The sequence below is a fragment of the Haliotis rubra genome, unplaced genomic scaffold, assembly GCF_003918875.1.
Source record: "Haliotis rubra isolate DU_JTF1 unplaced genomic scaffold, ASM391887v1 Scf1708, whole genome shotgun sequence".
Lineage (NCBI taxonomy): Eukaryota > Metazoa > Mollusca > Gastropoda > Lepetellida > Haliotidae > Haliotis > Haliotis rubra.
The window spans coordinates 101892-109483 of NW_025765679.1; the positions used below are offsets into that span (position 1 = coordinate 101892).

At 40.5% G+C, this 7592-nt stretch overlaps 1 long non-coding RNA gene across 1 annotated transcript; it reads right to left on the reverse strand.

Moving 5' to 3' along the window:
• Positions 1 to 3758: 3758 nt before the first annotated feature.
• Positions 3759 to 4491, reverse strand: LOC124272593. The gene is made up of 2 exons (XR_006897365.1): positions 4207 to 4491; positions 3759 to 3830 (listed from the first exon to the last, which is right to left on the reverse strand). It is a non-coding gene; the product is annotated as an uncharacterized LOC124272593 (long non-coding RNA).
• Between the last annotated feature and the right edge of the window lie 3101 nt (positions 4492 to 7592).

Genomic DNA, 7592 nt, shown 5'->3' on the forward strand with positions numbered 1-7592 from the left:
AAATATGGAACAATCATTAACTTCCATTTACATGTTGAAGGGGAAAATACTAGTTCGCGAGAGGTTTTGTCCATTGTCGTAAAGATGTCAACAGTGAGAAATTCCAAACAATGTTTTGAGAACAAGACATACAATCTCCCAGGATGGATGGATGGATTGGGAGACACGGTTCCATGGTCTACAGTCACACAGGCACACACAACACTACATGACACTCACCTCGATGTCATTCAGTGTTTCAGACACACGCTGTAGTATGTGACATGGTCGTACAATCATATGCTGATGAATTGCATGTGCATGGTGATAACTTACTGTAAAGTTTACCGTTTTTAGAGGCGTGAAACTATACATCTATATGTACATCTGTGCTATTCTAGAAGTTATTACTGTATTTTTTTGACAGATTATATAATTTAACTTTATGTGAAATGAATGTATAACATGTTTTAGTCAGGATATAGCTGAAATACTACCGATGTGGCTTAAAATCGTATCTATCTCATTCACTAATGCTCTTGGATTGCAATTGCTTGCTGGGGGCAGTAAGAAGCAAACGTTGATCTGATGCTTGAGTTGATAGTTACCAACTTGGGCGTACCCAGGAAAGAAATGAAGTGTAGGCACACCTGGACGTACGAGTCTGTAGATCTGTAGACTAGTACTGGTTATAACGGCTGAAGCCAACTGTTGCATGTAATGTCGTGAATACATACTGAACGCTAGAATGCTAGCTCCTGATTACTTTATCTAACATAATTTGAACAAGTGACAATCTTGCCATTTCGATGAAAGGAAATGTTTCTTTTCCTGATCAGCCAAACCATTTTCATAATTGACCGGATCTAAATATGGTGGTGCATGGGACTCTGGAACGGATACTTTCTTCTCCTCTGGCTGGGGAGCAAGCTCATTAGTATCATCTTTCACGGATGAAATCTTGAAATACTTGTCAGTTGTTTTTGGCGTGCTAGACACCATGTTGGCATCAAAGTAGCAGAGTTATCCACCTTTCATAGAAACGGAGACTGCTCTCGAAAAATAACATATCCATAACATACCACAAGTACAAAAATGCCGAAATAATTAGGTGTAGGCACGTGCCTACAGTGCCTAATGGCAGGTACGCTACTGATTTGGTGTACACAATAGCCGATTGCAACTGACGCATGCATACACATTTTGCCAACAGCTCACTAAATATTGAATTCTCTCACAACAAACTCATTTTCGTTCAGCACATAAATAGCCTGAGTAGAGGCATGAGGTATTTGAGGGTGAGAGTGAGTGAGTGAGAGAGAGAGAGAGAGAGAGAGAGAGAGTGAGAGAGTGAGAGAGAGAGAGAGAGAGAGAGAGAGAGAGAGAGAGAGAGAGAGAGAGAGAGAGAGAGAGAGAGAGAGAGAGAGAGAGAGAGAGAGAGAGAGAGAGAGAGTGAGAGAGTGTGTGTGTGTGTGTTTGTGTGTGTTTGTGTGTGTTTGTGTTTGTTCGGGGTGAATGTAAAGAATATGTGTAGTGGCAGCCTGTGATTACATTGTTGGCTCGCCACAAGGGTGTTAGCGGAGACGTGAGAATGAATCAATGTCATGCCAGTTTTAATCTCCATTTAATGGATGGATGGATGGATGGATGGATGGATTGGGAGACCAGGTTCCATGGTCAGGATATGTCCTGCAGTCACACAGGCACACACACAACTTCATGACACTTACTTTCATGTCGTTCAGTGTTTCAGACACACGCTGTAGTATGTGACATGGTCGTACAATTATATGCTGATGAATTTCATGTGCTTAGTGATACATTACTCTAAAGTACTCTAAACTTTGAAAGAGGCGTCTAGAAACAACAACATGCCATACATGAGTACACCACGTGTTTTATGGATAACAACTTCTTCATATTCTTTACACGACGTTTTAGAGCTAATTCTTGATCCTTCATCATTTTCCAAAAACGTCGCATAAAGAACAAATAGAAGTTTTTCAGACACGTGTCATGTATTCATGTTCGTCCAACTTCAAAATACCTTTCAAGAACACCATGACATACATAATCACATGTTTATTTCTCATATAATTTACTAACACTTGATTAACTTCCTTGACGTGTCATTAACTTCCTTGAGGTCCCGGGTTGTGTCTTCAGTAACCAATGCTTGTCGTTGGAGTTGTCTGGTCCAGACTCGATTATTTACAGACCGGCGCCATATAGCTGGAATATTGTATATAGTGCGGCGTAAAACTAAACTCACTCACTCACTCACTCTTTAAGCAAGGAGTGAAACTGATTAACTACGGAAGCTACCAAAACTTGGTGTCCTCCCATTACGCAGACAGCCAGTTCGCAGACACCTTAAAACAACAACATTTACTGTTCAGTGAACAGATTATCTACTACCTGTTACCTACACATCATAATGGAATAGTCCAAATAAAAACACGGGAACAAACTGAAGCTATATTATTTATTTTGAAAGATGGACGAAAAGACAGTAATTTGAATTTGTATTGCTGCAATATATAAACAGTATATTTCCAGAAACATTTCGGTTTAACCTTTTAGTCTAACGGGAGTCGGCATCATCATATTGAAAATAGTAGCTTAGCTAATAGAAATTGCGACACTGTTGTATCATATAAATCAAATAAAGACAAATGTGACCTAAATATTATTCATATGGAATAAAGATGTTATATGTTTTGCACACAATATTAAGATATATGACGAGTGCACTTAATTACGACTTATTTAGAATAAATATTCAAATATGACGCATCATGTGAATGTGGCCATGGGTGTGAGAATGTTTTTCATTACTTCCTTGAATGTCCGTTGTATACTACTCAAAGACATAAACTGTTACTATCTTTAGAAAGTATTGTTAAAATTAGAACACTGATTTGTATTAATCGCATCTTACATGGCAATGCAGGTGTATCATTTACTGCAAATCAGAATGTTTTCAAATATGTACATATCTATATCTCTCCAACAAAACGTTTTCTCAGTTAACTTCTGTTGTACATATGCTATTATTGGGGTCTTTTCTATCAATAAACACAATCAAACCTCTCAGTGACAAACCTGTTTTATATTCGATAGTAATTGATAGTAAAATCAATTTTGAGAAGAGAAACCATTTAATCACAACAAAGTTCTATTTACCCACAATCAAACTTCTCAGTAACGAACCTGTTTCAGGCTCACCCTGCTCTACTCACTACACAGTGGACTGTTCCATCATACCCGTAGGTGTTACCCTAATTAACCTTCTAGTTCAGTGTCTGTCAAATGGGTGTCTGTCAATTGGGTAGGAAGGTAGGTAGGTTTATTTAATTCCTCCAGATTTAGAGATACAAAATTAATTGAATATTAAAAGCTTAATTTGTTAGCTACAAGTGTTGAAATGTTATGATATATATATTAGAGTCTTTAGAAAGTGAAACTGGACCAGTCGATCCCAGATGCAAAGTGTGACAGTAGATAGTAGAAGATTTCATCAATACATCCCTCAACATACAGGGATATGGTTAAGATTTACTTAATTTTTGAAAGTCCACGAATTTAATTTCATCCCGTGCATCAAGACGAACAATGAACCTCTTCTTCCCATCACCTGCCTGAATGACGTAGGCAGATCCGTCCATGCCGAGGCACGTTACTCGCGCATCTGTCCAAGTATCTGGGGAATAATTGTCAAAGTGAGTGATGCACGTTTGGATTTGTCGTCTTATTACTTGTTCAACTTCTGTATTTTCCCATCCTTCGTGTCCTACAACCTTTACTATCAGCTTTCCAAGAGAACGTTTGTTGATTTGTTCCACCGTGACCTGAAATGGAATGATTACACATCAATCACGTCCCAGCCTTCTACACCTATGTTCAAAATATTATCACCCTCAAGATATAGCCGTCTTGGTATACAGGGGTGACTATGATGATGAAGTTGGCAGATGACAATTCCACAGTATAACTAAGAAGTGTATATCCATACATGTGTATTAAGTTATTCCGCAAGTCTGTAAGACAGTGTTATTTAGTTTATTGGGACAATATATAAACCTTAATACAGCCAAATTTGATTTAAGAAAATTTACTCTACACCATATTATTCCAGGCGTAATATATTAACAGTTCACATTCCTCGTGAAAAACGAGCAACCACTCACTGCACATGGGCTTTTTACATTTGCCAAGAATACTTACATAAACCTTAGCAGAACCTGAAGTAAATCCCTTTGTTTCGCTTATCTGTATGAAAAGACTAAACATGAGTGTCTTTCAAATTACAAACAACAACATTTCAATGGTAACATGAACATACAAATGTTTCCAGAAGTTCAGATTCAGGCATTTACAAACACTGTCACATGAGAACATATACTCCCAGCCCGCCAGCAAATCATTCATAAAATGTAGGTCACCATTGCATATTTTCAAATTGTATTCTTTCCACTGCGCTGGAAAGTTATTTACATCAGGCACCCAAGCCAATGTTATGGAATCCTAGAAGGGACATTGTCGCTATGTCGCATTGTCGCGTTGTCAAAAACAAGTAAAGTGAGGATAAAAAATACACCAAAACGCGACACGCGACAACGCGACATTTCGCCCATTTGTCGCATTGTCGCGTTTTGAATAATATTTTTTCTATTCTTCCACGCGACATAGCGACAATTTCCAAGGTCAAATATGTCGCATTGTCGCGTGTCTCGTTCTCGCCCTTTTCGATTACCGGTGCGCATGCGTAGAAAGTCAATGCGCAGGAAATGTTATACTCTATTTCACACTTCAGTGGTGTTTTGTTACCTCCAATGGTTTTTACAATGAAGTAGTACGCGTAATGATAATGGGGGCTGCTTTTCTTGAACTTAATGGAAATCTTTCATTGTTGCTTTGAAAATTATTGTATATATTGTAAATGTATTTGGCCAATCAAGTGTGATTTAGCAGGAAGACAAATTATTCGCGCTACTATTCATTGTAATGACGGCGCACGGTGGCTCTGTCATTCAAGGCGGGGCAATTTGTTGCTGTGCAAAGTTGTGTCTCTTAGTCACACCAGATAACTATGATCGTAGGTTCTAATCCCAGCACCATACATATTCATCACTTGGACATTTCACCCATATCAAGCTCACAGGTTGTGAAAAAACTCAAATATTGTTAAAATTCAGGCCACATCGGGAGTAACATCAAGTGATGTCCACGAATGGGTCACTATGTTCCACAGTGTGGCTCCTCAGAGAGATTCTTGGTACAGTCCTGTCCGACGCTGATGGACTTGTTCAGCCAGCAGTGGATGGATACCAGGTAGAATGAGATGGTAATATCACTTGACCATCCAGCACCTCAAATACAGTTTTGGTCGACTTTGAAAACGCCATAAAAATGGAATGTTATGTTTATAATTTTAAAAGCGGTCAAATCGCTTAGCAGAGTTGTGTATCCTTGGAGTACCAGAAACCAACCCTCGCTCGCTCCCTCCCTCCCTCCACTCCACTCCCCGCTCCAACCACAGACTCACTCCACCCCACTCCGCTCCACTCATCTCCACACCCCTCTACTCTACTCTACACCACTTCGCTCCGCTCCACTCACTCACTCATTCCACTCTACTCCGCTCCATTCACTCTCACTCATTCCTCTTCACTCCGCTCCGCTCCACTTCATTCCTCTACTCTCCGCTCCGCTCACTGACTCACTTCTCTCACTCACTCATTCCGCTCCACTTCACTCCACCCGCTCACTCACTCCGCTCCCTGCTCCACTCACTCACTCCGCTCCACTCCGCTCCCTCACTCCACTCCCCGCTCCACTCACTCACTCATTCCACTCCACTCCATTCGCTCCATTCACTCCACTCCGCTCCACTCCGCTCCGCTCCACTCCACTCCACTCCACTCCGCTCCACCCCAAACATCGAAAAGTAATCATGCTTGTGATAGTTTATAAAATCCGCCGTAACTAATAAAACGCGACAAGCGACAATGCGACAACGCGACATTTTGATGAAATGTCGCGTTGTCGCGCGTCGCGTGTTGCGCTTTGTTAAAATATTGAGTACAGTATGTATTATAACGTATTTACTAAAACGCGACACGCGACAATGCGACAACGCGACATTTTGATGAAATGTCGCGTTGTCGCGCGTCGCGTGTTGCGCTTTGTTAAAATATTGAGTATAGTATGTATTATAACCACAGGGGTTCGAATCACTGTTTGGCCTGTCTTCGATAAACATCGACAGTTTCCGTGGATATTTTAATGACTCGGGAACAGAAAACGGCTCAGCCTGGTTCCCAGGGTCTGCTGCCCTAACGCTTCCACACTGAAAAAGCCATTTATTATCTATTTCTTTTCTTATGTATTATGAGGAAATAATTGATAAAGTTCAAACCATTGTTTTTTAACTGCTGGTGTGCTTGTAAAATTATCGGCTCTCAGTAACATAATACAGAAAAATATATTCCTTATCTTGAGTTACTTTGGTACAGATAATTTGTAATAAAATTAAACAGATCCATCCATGTACACACTTTTATTCGAAGAATGTTGTCTGAATCGGTTTGTAAAACAACATGAAAAGGTTTTACCAATATTATTCAGAAATGTTTATGATTAAAAACACACGCAATTATACTGCTGAATAAAATGAATTTGACCCACTATTTTACTAAAATGAATATATAAAAATACACAGTATGATCAGTATGCTAATACTCTACCATAAAAATACATACAGTGCCTTAAAAGTACATATATTTGAAGATTAACATTTAATACAGATGTACATTCCGCTATTTGATTGTTTTACCACTGAAACTTGTCCTGAGTACTGTAGTTTTTATGGCTTGAAGCCAGTATCAGTGTATACATTTGGTATACATGTATACTCTCCCAAAAAAGAAACGCATATAGGAATTTCCACTGTATTTTTATGTTTATTTTGAAATATCTTGTAGGCTTTATGAGTGAATGAAATATAGCGAAATTGCACACTGGGACTGCAGACGTATCCGTCTTTGACACCAACCCGAGGAAAGTCAGTTTGTGTGTCACATGGAGACGTGTGGTGGCGCTGAAGTCAATACCTCGTGTGACCACCATCGGCATCCAGAACTGCACGGCATCGCCTCGGCATCGAACGAATAAGTCTCAGAATCTCGTGTTGCCCAATCGCAGCCCACTCTGCCTGCAGTGCCTGTGCGAGTTGCTGAAGTGCCTGGGGCTGAGGGTGGCGTCGCGACCGTCTGTCCTGGGCACCCCACAGATGTTCGATCGGGTTTAAGTCCGGTGATCTTGTAGGCCGAATCTGTCCACCTGGGGAACGCAAGCGTGGGCGAAACGTTCACGTCGACGTCTGTACACCCGCATTCTTCCATCGCGTCGTTCCAATAGAAATCGTGATTCATCACTGAATCAGATTCTACGCCAATTCGGTAGGTTCCAGGCCTGAACGTTGGTGCACCATTGAACTCGATGTCGACGATGTTGTTGTCGAAGCACAGGGGCCAAAATTAGGTCTTCTGGCACGTAAATCAGCCTCTCTCAACCTGTTCCTGACAGTCTGTGCAGAAAGCCTCCTCAAT